At 34.9% G+C, this 14,370-nt stretch overlaps 1 protein-coding gene across 2 annotated transcripts in view; it reads left to right on the top strand.

Moving 5' to 3' along the window:
• KHDRBS2 (KH RNA binding domain containing, signal transduction associated 2) overlaps positions 1-14,370 on the top strand; it is an 831,701-nt gene that overhangs the window by 661,385 nt on the left and 155,946 nt on the right. The gene's annotated exons all lie outside the window — the stretch shown is intronic.

Here is a 14,370-nt window from a genome sequence, read left to right on the forward strand (position 1 = left end):
CAGTCTCTTGAACAAACACTTATGATTCCAGATTTTAGGTAAGGTTGAATTTTACTAGCATTATGCATACAATTTTAATAGATTTCATTAATTTTAGCCCATGGACTGGAGTGTATTCATTTATTTTAATTTAAATCATGGTAGATTGCTATATAATTATAGAAAGCAACAGCAGTTCAAAGTTATGCTTTTTATTGAATAACTAAACAATAGATTTACCTTGAAGAATCCGTTTGACATATTTTTGCCACAAGCTTTAAAGAATCATAGAAACCCTCATTTGAATGGATCTTAAAAGTCTGCTCATGTAAAATTTCAGCCAGAGGTCCATAAAAGTTTAAATAAATTCAGTAATTTATTTCACTAGTAAGGTAAAAGCAATTCTGCTAGCAGTTAGGTGATGATCAGGGGACTAATAATTCAAATAAAAACCAACATTCAAGATTATATTATGACTTAAATTTTAAAACATATTAAACTTTACCAAATAATGACCTGCAAGACAAATTACACAAAATCAAATTTTTCTAAATCATTCCATTCAGACCTATCAGATCCCAAAATGATTGAAAAATCAGTACCTCACACACTCATGTGCTTTTAGTAATTCCTTAGTTTGTAAATTCTGCTAATTACCTTCATTCAATGGTTTACCTAATTGTGTAGTGTCACTTGCAAAAACAAGTTTAAGTTACCTAATTTGGCTTAATTGTAGTGAAATTCCTAGTGGTCATAGGCTGTAATAATATAATGGCAAGAATAATTATAAGCACAATATTTTTGTAGAGTGAAAGAGCATTTCATCTGAGTAGTATCTGCCTCATTAATTGACATCAGCCTACTCATCTTGGAACCTCTTTCCTTCTGTAAACTGAAAGTGTTATTCATTCAATCATGTCCTACTGCTTGCAACTATATGGATTGTAACCTACCAGGGGATGGAATTCTCCAGGCAAAGGTATGGGTACCTATTCCTTTCTCCAGGGGATCTAGATTGTCACAGAGGGCTGGATTAGGATTTCCTGCATCATACAGCAAATTCCCATTGACTATCTATTTTAAATATGGTAATGTATATACATTTCAATGCTACTCTCTCAAATCATCCCACCTTCTTTTTCCCCCACGGTGTCTAAAAGTTGATTCTTCATGTCTGTGTCTTTTTTGCTACTCTGCAAATGAGATCATCAGTACCATCTTTCTATATTCCATACTTATGTGTGTCTTAATATACAATATTTGTTTTTCTCTTTCTGACTTACTTCACTTTGTATAATGGGCTCTATGTTCATCTTCTTTATCCATTCATCTGTCAATGGACATCTAGTTTGCTTCTATGTCCTAGCTATTTAAATAGTGCTGCAATGAAAAATAAATAAATAAATAAATAGTGCTGCAATGAACATTGAGGTACATGTGTCCTTTTCAATTATGCTTTCCTCATGTTATATACCAAGTACTGGAATTGTTGGGTCATATGGTAGTTTTATTCCTGTTTTTTAAGAAATCTCTGTAGTGGCTGTATCAATTTGCATTTTGACCAACAGTGCAACAGCGTTCCCTTTTCTCCACAACTTCTCCAGCATTTATTGTCTGTAGATTCTTTGATGATGCCCATTCTGACCAGTGTGAGGTAATACCTCATTGTATTTGCATTTCTCTAGTAGTGAGCAATGTTGAGTATCTTTTCATGTGTTCATTAGCCATCTGTATGTCTTCTTTAGAGAAATGTCTGTTGAGATCTTCTGTCTAACCATTTGCATTAAGTGTTGGTTTTAAACAAAATTTACCCAAGTACACTTATATGCTCACATATTTGATGATAGGCATAACATATTTTACCAGAGATATAAATCCTATTGCAAGCTATGTTAGATTTTGAAGAGTTCTCAAAATCAAACAGCTAATGTATACAATTAACTTATAATATGATCATAACATATTTGTAAAAACATATAAGAATATATACATCAAAATGTGAATATGTGTTAAAGGCAAGTACATTTAAAAATACATAAAAATGTTCATATCTCAACTCTCAAGCTCTGATTTATTTTCAATATTTTTTATTTTTATTTTTTGTAAGGAGCTCTTACCATATCATACATTTTTATTGTTTTCCAAAGCAGTAATTAACTTTATCATTTATCTTTTTATTGATAAGGATGATTTTACAAAATACATTGTGGATCTTTGTGATTTAACAGTTTTTAATTAGCATATGCAAACACCTTAGTCATTAATCTATAAACTAATTGATTGCTAAGCATTATTTTGCATTATTATGATGCTTTTCTATTAATTCTGCCACTACTGTTAACTTTGGGTAAACTAACTAATATTTATAGATCTTAGTTTTCCCATGGGTTATTAGAAGATCAAATCAGATGATATTTAAAACTTATGAAAGGCCTGGCATTTAGTAAGTATTGCCTTTGGAGTTAGTATTTATTATTCATTTTTGAAAACCTATCATGTGCCAAGTACTATATCCACTGGTGGGAAGCAAAGTGTGGAACTTGCTTAATTAGTAAACAGTTCATGGCCTAACAACAGGTAAGACACAAAAATCATATGGGTTATTTTAAATAATGCTAAAAGACTGGTTGTCTTGATGATTGAAAAGATCCAAGAGATCAAATGTTTTCTTTGCAGAATTTTTTCAGACTAAATTTCTGTATTCAATTACTGTAAGTGCAACTAAAAGTAAAGACATTTTAAAAGTTGAAATGAGGTAAGAGGTTACAAGAATATGGAAAAAATATTCAGATTGTTATTTCATATATTTCCAGGTTTTAAAAATTAAATTAAAATTATACTTTTTGACCTTTAGTGATATGTGTGTGTGTTTGTGTGCAAAAATATGGATTGGAGCAACATAAACATTTCTTTTATCTAAAAGAAATAAAGGAAGAAAATAGAAAATTAAACAAAATTTAGCCAATTTGACATGAAATTTTGGTTAAAGCAAGACAAGCAAAATTAGTCATTATGGTTGTAAGGAAGGTAGCATTTCTGGCATTTGTGTGTTATTTGGTGGTATCAAAGAAAAAGGAAAAACTCATTTATACAGAATAATGAAAGATAAAAATGTTTATTTCCATATTCTAACACAGGAAGATAAGAACTAGATTAATTCTTTAGAATAATACTTGAAGGATATAACACTATTTTTTCCTCTATGTAAAAACATGAAAGCTGAGATATTTAAATTCAGGAGTTAGAAGGCTATTAGTTCGATGATATCAGAACTTGGAGTGAGAAATGTAGCCCATGCTGAGCATGAAGACACTTCCGTTTTAATCATGTGCTGAATTTAAACTTTCAAAGAAGTGAAAGGGACAGTTTTGTGACATTTCAGTATCAGAACTGATAGAAATATGAAAACAAGGAGAAAATTGATTGTAAGTGTGAAAATAAGTAAAACATCCAAGTAGAAAAGAAGTAGATGGAAAAAATGATATTGAAGCCAAGTATCATGAAACTTGCTGGTTCTAGATGTCCTTCCCTCTGTACTCACAGAGAACTTTCATTCATTGCTCTTTAGATCATAATTTATAGTTTTACTCTATTCTCATCTATAGGTGATAAGTCACTCAATCGTGTCTGACTCTTTGTGACCTCATGGACTGTAGCCCACGAGGATCCTCTGTCCATGGGATTTTTCAGGCAAGAGTCCTGGAGTTGGTTGCTGTTTCTTCCTCCAAGGGATCTTCCTGACCCAGGAACCAAACCCGAGTCTCCTGTATCTCCTGCATTTGTGGACAGATTCTTTAACACTGGACCACCTGGGAAAGCCCACTCTCATTTATAAGAGGCACTTTATTGTAGCTAATTCTCAAACACTCCACATGTTTTAGAAGATTTTTGTTCTTTGGTCAATATTTTTCCATTCTACTTAAACTTGTCATAAATAGTATATATTTAAGAATCTATCTAAACTGTTATGTATATGAGCACTAATATTCTTCTTAATATGAATTTTTGAAATCCTTGTTATAGATTTTTCTCTTATGATATTTTATAAAATTTCTTTAAAACACAAGTCTTTCTTTATAATACTTAAACATATTCAATGACCAACACCTCAGGACTTCCTCCTTGACTTATACAGCTAAAATCCTAGCTACAGTTTAAAAATTGTGGCAATTATTTGAAAAGATGAGGATATCAGACTAGGGTCTTGATGAGAATGTGTCACATTTGTCAGACAAGTTTCTGAGGCTGATATTTTCTGGGCACAAAGGTGTAACGACACTGGTTTGCAAAGCTTAGTAATTTTTTTTTTTTCAAATCATATTATTTCAGATATCAATACAATATTGGCTTTATGTTTCTTTATTGATGTGACATCAGCTAAGAAGAAAGCAGAGTTTGAAGGTCAATGTTTTCTTAAGATATTTTGCTGGTAGTTATTCTATTTACTGGCTCAGACATTAGAATAGCTAAGTATTTCAGATTTATGTGTAGTAATATTCTTTGGCATGAAAAGTTGTCCAAGTTTCTAGCTAACCAAATGTCAAAGAATATACTTGGGCAGTAAACTAATTGGGTAGCAAGCTTCATTAAAAATTCTGGATGCAGTAATAGCTTTTCTTCAATTGTCACTGTCTTTAATGAGAAGGAGAAGAACAGATGCGACATTACTGTTCTGACTATTTGTTCTATTGGTTTATTCTGCCCGCTCTGCCACCAACCCCACGAAGGGGTACAGAACACTTGTCTGGTTTTAGTACAGTTAGACTTCTGCAAATATGGTAAATGGGGACTAGTGCTTAATGTGAGACAATTGCTTCTCAGTTTACCTTTTTTTCCACAATGGAGTCTAGTAGCTGCCATTTAAATAAGAAATATATTCCAGAAATTGCTATCAAAAAGTTTTTATTTCAGTCTCAGAAATGAAGAAATAGATGCAGCATTTAACAAATTACTTTAAACACATTTTATGCCAAATTTAATTAAATTTTATTTAATATTCTACTTTTCTTTCCTTTATTCCTTTTAGAAAAGAGAAAATTTTAATGCTGCTTCAATCTATATAGATATCATCAAAAGAGAAAAATATATATAATTTAATTAGAAAACAGCTTAAATGTCATTCTGGATATTTTTCACATTTCTGGAATCTCTTACCTCATTTCAAATCCTAAGATGTCCCATTTTTCCTCTAGTTAGAGTTATAGTACCTGAAACATAAAAATTCAGGCTTTAATTTATATCGAATGTAATCTTGCAAAGAAAACATTTCTCATTTTTCATTATTTTATCCTTAATGAACACATACTCCAAAGATCTGCCTCTGGCAGTGGCTCCTTTAGTGACACTTTACAGTTACATTTAGTAGAAAACAGATCATGTAACTGAGAGAAATCACGTTTGCCCTTTGGTCAGTACTTCTTTAGAAACATAATGCTGAAGCTCCATTTCATTGTAATTACATTGACTTCTAGTTAATAAACAAGCAAACAAAAACTTGTTCAGTGGAACTATAACTAGAATTCTGGATATAATTTCACGTTTATAACTTAACATCATGTAAAATCTCAGTGGCATGTTTTATTTTAGAGTCCACTTGAATACTCTAAGTTCATATTAATGGATTGTGATACTTTCTGTATCTTTCTAGCAGGCAAGCACCAAAACTAGGAACTTAATGTGATTGTCCTCTGGAAAGAATTCTACCTTCAATTATTTAAGATAAATCAAACTATACATAATTCTACCATTTACTTGATATATATATATATATATATATATATATATATATATATCATGAAGTAAATTTGCCAGTGGAATATTCCTTCTCAAATAAGATGCACACAGAGTGATGATATGATGCCTACTGGGCATGCAGTTGCTTTATTAAGTGACTAAATGGGAATGTAATTTGTTTTTCAAATCTCCTCCTAATATGGCCCTTGATTTAATATTGTTATCCAGTAAGAGTCTTCTGGCTAGGTTATTTATAGTGATTTATGGTCTTATTCACAAAATAGAATATGTTTTGCAAAAAAAGTATTTATCAGGTATGCAGAGTCTTGCATCCTGAATATATGACATGACTTAGAAAAGACAGCAAAATTATATTAAATTATATATTTATAAATAATTTATATAATGTGTAATATATACATACAAATTACATAAATATATTATAATATATAAATTATATTCATTTTTTTAAAAATTATTTATTTATTTATTTATTTTTACTTTACAATTCTGTATTGATTTTGGCATACATTGACATGAATCCACCACGGGTGTACATGCATTCCCAAACATGAAAAAACATTTTAAAAGTTAGAACTGCTAGAATCTAGCTACTTTAGAAGACAAAAGTGGAAAAACCAACTGGATCAAACCAACTTTTGAGATTCAAAAGAATCTCACTCACTTTTCCCCTTTGGTCAGTCAGTATGCTTCTGTTGTATAAATAAGTTCACATATATATTCTCTTTTTTTAAGTTCCACATATAAGCAATATCATAATGTTTTTTTGTCTTTGACTTGCTTCACTTAGTATGATAATCTCCAGATCCATCCATGTTGCTGCAAATGGTATTATTTCATTATTTTTTAATGGCTGAGTAATATTCCATTCTATGTATGATAACATTTTCTTTGTCTATTCATCCGTTAATGTCCATTTAGGTTGTTTCAATGACATGGTTATTTTAAACAGTGTTGCAATAAACTTTGGGGTGCGTGTATTTTGAACTGTTTTCTCTGCATATATGCCCGAGAGTGGGATTACTGAATCACATGGTACCTCTATTTACAGTTTTTTTATTTTTTTTATTGAAGGATAATTGCATAACAATTTTGTTGTTTTCTGTCAAAGATCAAACATGAATCAGCCATAGGTGTACATTTGTCCCCTCCCTCTTGAACCTCCCTTCCACTTCCTTAGCCATCCCACTCTTCTAGGTTGATAGAGAACCATTTGAATTCCCTGAGACATATAGCAAATTCCCATTGGTTCTCTTTATTACATATGGTAATGTAAGTTTCCATTTTACTGTCTCCATACATCTCATCCTCTCCTCTCCTACCCCCTTACCATAAATACGTTCTCTATGTCTGCTTCTCTATTGCTTCCCTGCAAATAAATTCATCAGTACAATCTCTGTAGATGCCATGCTGCTGCTGCTGCTAAGTCACTTCAGTCGTGTCCAACTCTGTGCGACCCCATAGACGGCAGCCCACCAGGCTCCCCAGTCCCTGGGATTCTCCAGGCAAGAACACTGGAGTGGGTTGCCATTTCCTTCTCCAATGCATGAAAGTGAAAAGTGAAAGTGAAGATGCTCAGTTGTGTCTGACTCTTCACGACTCCATGGATTGCAGCCTACCAGGCTCCTCCATCCATGGGATTTTCCAGGCAAGAGTCCTGGAATGGGTTGCCATTGCCTTCTCCCTAGATCCCATATATATGTGTTATTACTGGGTATTTGTCAGTCTCTTTCTGACTTACTTCACTCTGTATAATAGATGCTAGGTCCATCCTCCTCATTAAAACTGACTTAAATGTGTTCCTTTTTATGGCTGAGTAATAATGCCAAAGAATGCTCAAACTACCACACAATTGCACTCATCTCACATGCTAGTAAAGTAATACTCAAAATTCTCCAAACCAGGATTCAACAATACGTGAACTGTGAAGTTCCAGATGTTCAAGCTGGATTTAGAAAAGGCAGAGGAACCAGAGATCAAATTACCAACATCCACTTGATCAATGAAAAAGCAAGAGAGTTCCAGAAAAACATCTGTTTCTGCTTTATTGACTATGCCTTTGACTATGTGGATCAAAACAAACTCTGGAAAATTCTTCAAGAGATGGGAATACCAAACCACCTGACCTGCCTCTTGAAAATCTGTATGCAGGTCAGGAAGCAACAGTTAGAACTGGACATGGAACAACAGTCTGGTTCCACATAGGAAAAGGAGTACATCAAGGCTGTATATTGTCACCCTCTTTATTTAACTTATATGCAGAGTACATCATGGAAACTCTGGACTGTATAAAGCACAAGCTAGAATCAAGATTGCCAGGAGAAATATCAATAACCTCATATACTCAGATGACACCACCCTTATGCCTGAAAGTGAAGAACTAAAGAGTCTCTTGATGAAAGTGAAAAAAGAGAGTGAAAAAGTTGGTTTGAAGTTCAACATACAGAAAGCAAAGATCATGGCATCTGGTCCCATCACTTCATGGCAAATGGATGGGGAAACAGTGGAAACAGTGGTAGACTATTTGAGGGGCTCCAAAATCACGGAAGATGGTGACTGCAGCCATGAAATTAAAAGATGTTCACTCTTTTGAAGAAAAGTTATGACCATCCTAGACAGCATGTTCAAAAGTGGAGACATTACGTTGTCAACAAAGGTCCATCTACTCAAAGCTATGGTTTTTCCAGTGGTCATGTGTGGATGTGAGCGTTTGACTGTGAGGATACCTGAGCGCTGAAGAATTGATGCTTTTGAACTGTGGTGTTGGAGAAGACTCTTGAGAGTCCCCGGGACTGCAAGAAGGTCCAACCAGTCCATCCTAAAGGAGATCAGTCCTGGGATTTCTTTGGAAGGAATGACGCTAAATCTGAAACTCCACTACTTTGGCCACCTTATGCGAAGAGTTGACTCATTGGAAAAGGCTCTGATGCTGGGAGGGATTGGGGGCAGGAGGAGAAGGGGATGACGGAGGATGAGATGGCTGGTGGCATCACAGAGTTGGTGGACATGAGTTTGAGTGAACTCCGGGAGTTGGTGATGGACAGGGAGGCCTGGCGTGCTGTGATTCATGGGGTCACAAAGAGTCGGACATGACTGAGTGACTGAACTGAACTGATCATCCTCAAGATATGTCCTGGCATAACAAACAAGATGTGAAATTATTAAATAGATACTCTCCTATAGACAAATACTCAACACAAAGGAAATCAGCACATGCACCCAGGATGTCCTCACGGGCAGTGGGTGTCCTATGGAATCATAGAATCTGGGAGCTCTTAATATTTGGATATCCTTGAAAACAGTCTGGATCAGGAAGCAGGGCCATAGTCACAGATGTTTAGAAGTAGGAGTGCTGTCCAAGGCGGTGTGCTGTTCATCTGAATAGGACTTGAATCACAAAAATATGAACTTAAGTTCATAATCATTCTCTTGTAAACAATTTATGCTAAGATTAATCAGGGATCAAGAACTGTCTCTTACCTCAAAGGATAAAGAACTTAGAGACACTAGGACAAGTCCAACCAGGAGAAGTAAAATTGCAAACTTGAGCTAAAGATGCTAAAAATGCCATTTTGTAGTGATTAGTATAGGTATATTATAAAGGAAATCTTTTTAGAGATGTTTTATTTACTGGTATACGTGTAACTTAGGTACACATATGTTTTGATTAATGCACATAGCTTACTACTTTTTAACTTCTACATGCAATAATCAATACTCATAAATAATATTTCATAAAACTATTGAGCCACAATGGAGTCATAAAGTTTTAAAAGTATGAGATGAAATAGAGGGATGAATTAAATTAAGATTACATACTAAAACTATCTTTACTGCCCATCCAGCTAGTTTTTTCCTTTTAAACTGTATATTAGTACATTCCATGCCTGAATGGAGAAATAGAGTCATACTATTATTGATGAATATTTTGAATTCATATGTCAAGAGATTTATTTGAGAAGCTAATTCAGTTCAGTTCAGCCACTCAGTTGTGTCCAACATTTTGCAACCACATGGACTGTAGCACGCCAGGCTGCCCTGTCCATAACCTACTCCCGGAGCTTGCTCAAACTCATGTCCATTGAGTCAGTGATGCCATTCAACCATCTAATCCCTGTTGTCCCCTTCTTCTCCTGCCTTCTATCTCTCCCAGCATCAGGGTCTTTACTAGTGAGTCAGCTCTTCATATCAGGTGGCCAAAGTATTGGAGATTCAGCTTCAGCATCAGTTTTTCCAATTAATATTCAGGACAATTTCCCTTAGGACTGACTGATTTGATCTTCTTGCAATCCAAGGGACTTTCAACAGTCTTCTCCAACACCACACTTAAAAGGCATCAATTCTTCGCTGTTCAGCTTTCTTTATAGTCCAGCTCTCACATGCATACATGACTACTGGGAAAACCATAGCTTTGACTATATGGACGTTTGCTGGAAAATTAATGTCTCTGCTTTTTAATGTTTTCAAGGTTGGTCATAGCTTTTCTTCCAAGGATGCCATGATCTTCGTTTTTTGAATGTTGAGTTTTAAGCCAGCTTTTTCACTTTCCTCTTTCACTTTCCTCAAGAGGCTGTTTAGTTCCTCTTCATTTCCAGCCTTAATGTAGTATCATCTGTGTATCTGAGGTTATTGATATTTTTCCCGGCAACCTTGATTCCAGCTTGTGCTTCATCCAGTACAGCATTTCACTGATGTACTCTTCATATAAGTGAAATAAGCAAGATGACAATATACAGCCATGACATACTCTTTTCCCAATTTGGAACTAGTCCATTGTTCCATGTCCAGGAGGGGACTAATGGAAAGATAATTGATCAAAAATGATTTTGTGATTATGTGCTTTAAAAAATGTTTGATTTCATGTTAGAAATCATAAGTCATTACTTTCACTAAGGTGTCCTAATGATAGTAATCCCTCTGGGTTATTTTATTTAATATATAAACTGTTCACAAAATCACAAACTGAAAAAGTCTTAGTAAGCTTAGAAATCTATAACTTTTTTTTTTCTAAGATTAGAGCAGTACGAATCTGCATGGAAAAGCCATCAAGATGTTCAAAATGATAAAAGGAAATAAATAAAAAAAAAACACTTCTATAGCTTTTATCGTGCCTCCTCATATCTCTGACGAATTATTTAATACTTTATTCATATATATTTATATTTATATATAATGCCTTGGAAAAGGTACTTTGGAAATGAAATACTACAGTGTAAAAAGTTACTGCACCATAATTTATAATTGATGCTGCAAAGCCTTGAAAGAATATCAAGCCTCACAGTAGACATTTAACTAGCTCTAGTGTTCTCTGAGTAAACTAACCATAATTAGTAATTCGTTTCTAAAAATGTCACATTACTAAAGAAGTTTCACTGGTACAAAGTATAATCTCATATGTTCTTTGCTGTTTTGCCAATTAGAGCATAGATTAAGCACTTTTATGTTCAAAAAATAAAGATGAAGTAATTCACATTGTATAATGCTCTTTGTTTCTGCATTTGTATATTTCTACTCATATGCAGAATGAGCTGTGTACATAGGCTGGTAATAGTGCGATAGGGATGCATTACAATGACCACTCCAGAAGATGACATCAGCATCATGGCAACGTAAGACATTCTTTCTTTGAAGCCCACCTTTTAACAACAAACTAGATATCCAGCCAAAAAATAGATGTTCACCTTTGTGTGTTTTGTGGTCTCTAACACCATACTATGCCAAGGAACCAGGGAGAAGTCTCACCTAGCTATGCATCCAGAAATAAGCAGCCAGACTTCAGTATAAGATGTAGAACCAGGGGAGACAATGAACATGCCCAGAGTATTTTCACCTAGGTTGGGACAAGACATGGAGAGTGCTTACTTGGGCAGATGCCCACACATAGTGTACAATTTGCAGAAATTCAACCTTTCCTAGGAGAGATTCCAGAACACCTCTGGAGGAAAGAAAATGTGAGTTTGGTCACAGTAGAGGCAGTAGGAAGAGAAACTTCCCAGTGCTGCCCCTGTCCAAGGAAACATTGCATAGGGATTTGGTTCCTGCTGACTGTAGTCAGTGGGACATCCACCTATGAACCTCTGGGAATACCAGAGCTGAGACCTCCCCACTGGGTCCACAGGACTGTGGACAAGGTTCAGAGGGTTAAGCACACACTTCCTCTTACTTTGCTGCTGGCTAAATTACTGAGTATTCAATTACTGTATGCTCTTGAGTGCAACAGCAAAAGATCTCTTATGGGCAGAGAATGCACTCAGAAACAGACCAGGATCTGTGGGCAAAGGAGAAACTACAAACCCACCACTTTATGGGTTTGCACCACTTTATGAAACAAAAGAGAGGTTTCCAGGAGCTTGCCTGGTCAATGAGAGAAGACATTAAAGCTTAAGGATCCTGCTAAAAGATCCACATCCAGTGGAACTGGTGTGCCGACTCCTCATATATAGCAGTAAAATCCTTCATAATAAAAACACCACCTGATAGAATACCACATCTAAAGGCAACAAACAAAGATTTAAGGGTGTCAGCTACTTCAAATGTGAAAGTAGCAGCATAAAACTGTAAAGAATGTTTAAAATTAAGAAAACATGCTGTCATAAAGATAAAATAATAATTCTCCAATAACTGGACTCAAAGATGCAAACTTTGTGATGTCACTGATAGAATTCAAAATAATTGTTTTGAAGAAAATGAGCTATGAGAAGACTCATAAAGACAATTCAATGAAATTTACTAAATCTTGGGAAAAATACCTGATTGAAATGAATTTTTATTCCAAAAAGATAAAAATCATAATAGAAACCAAAGAGTCTGGAGCTGAAGGACTCAATGAATCAAGTGAAATATGCAATAAACAGCAGCTGCAATAGAGGAGAGCAAATGGTAAAAAATAAAGAATAAGTGAGATAGAGGAAGAAATTTTGAAATAATCTAGTTGGAAGTAAACAAAAAAAATAATGGAAAAGGGTAAAGACAGCCTATGTAATCTATGGAATTTCATCAAAATTAAAAACATTAGAATAATTGGTATTTCAGAAAGAGAAGTGATGGAAAAGGGAACAGAAATTTTATTTAAAGAAATTGTACCTGTTAAACTTCTAAACCTAGGAAGGGGATAAAACATTCTAATTTACAAAGTTAATAGATCATCCTATTATCTCAGTGCAAAAAGACTTTTTCGAAGACACATTATAATAAAGCTGTCAAATACCAGTAGAAAAAAACATAACATTTTAAAGCAACCATACTCTAATAAGAATTAATTTAAAAAGTCAAGAATAAATATAAAATTCTAAAATAAGAGAATGTAACCTAGAAAGGAGCCCCATTAGGCTATCAGCAGATTTCTTACCAGAAACCCTACAGGTCTATTGAAAGAGAAAAAAAAAAAAAAACATATTCAAAGTACATAAATAAAGAAAAAAGTTGCCAGCCAAGAACACACTATTTTTCTAAATTAACTTTCAAATGTGAAGGAGAAATAAAGCCTTGTCTAAACAAGAAAAGCTAAGGGAGTTTCACTTGATCTTCAAGCAAGACATGCTAAAAATTGTTCTTCAAGTTTAACAATCAAAAGATGCTAATAAGCACCATGAAAATATAGGAAAGTTAACAACACACAGGTAAATATTCAGTCACATGTAGAAAACTCTGAATCTGTAATACAGTGGTTCTTTATGGTATAAGATCGAAGGAAAACAGTACTATATGTTATTATAGCTACTAACCTGCCTCTTGAGAAATCTATATGCAGGTCAGGAAGCAACAGTTAGAACTGGACATGGAACAACAGACTGGTTCCAAATAGGAAAAGGAGTATGTCAAGGCTGTATATTGTCACCTTGCTTATTTAACTTATATGCAGAGTACATCATGAGAAACACTGGACTGGAAGAAGCACAAACTGGAATCAAGATTGCCGGGAGAAATATCAATAACCTCAGATATGCAGATGACACCACCCTTATGGCAGAAAGTGAAGAGGAACTAAAAAGCCTCTTGATGAAAGTGAAAGAGGAAAGTGAAAAAGTTGGCTTAGAGCTCAACATTCAGAAAACGAAGATCATGGCATCCGGTCCCATCACTTCATGGGCAATAGATGGGGAAACAGTGGAAAGAGTGTCAGACTTTATTTTTCTGGGCTTCAAAATCACTGCAGATGGTGATTGCAACCATGAAATTAAAAGACTCTTACTCCTTGGAAGAAAAGTTATGAACAAGCTAGACAGTATATTCAAAAGCAGAGACATTACTTTGCAGACTAAGGTCCGTCTAGTCAAGGCTATGGTTTTTCCTGTGGTCATGTATGGATGTGAGAGTTGGACTGTGAAGAGGCTGAGCACCGAAGAATTGATGCACTTGAACTGTGGTGTTGGAGAAGAATCTTCAGAGTCTCTTGGACTGCAAGGAGATCCAACCAGTCCATTCTGGAGGAGATCAGCCCTGGGATTTCTTTGGAAGGAATGATGCTGAAGCTGAAACTCCAGTACTTTGGCCACCTCATGCGAAGAGTTGACTCATTGGAAAAACTTCTGATGCTGGGAAGGATTGGGAGCAGGAGGAGAAGGGGATGACCGAGGATGAAATGGCTGGATGGCATCACCGACTCGATGGATATGAGTCTTGGTGAACTCCGGGAGA

Source organism: Oryx dammah, unplaced genomic scaffold (assembly GCF_014754425.2).
Source record: "Oryx dammah isolate SB20612 unplaced genomic scaffold, SCBI_Odam_1.1 HiC_scaffold_11, whole genome shotgun sequence".
Lineage (NCBI taxonomy): Eukaryota > Metazoa > Chordata > Mammalia > Artiodactyla > Bovidae > Oryx > Oryx dammah.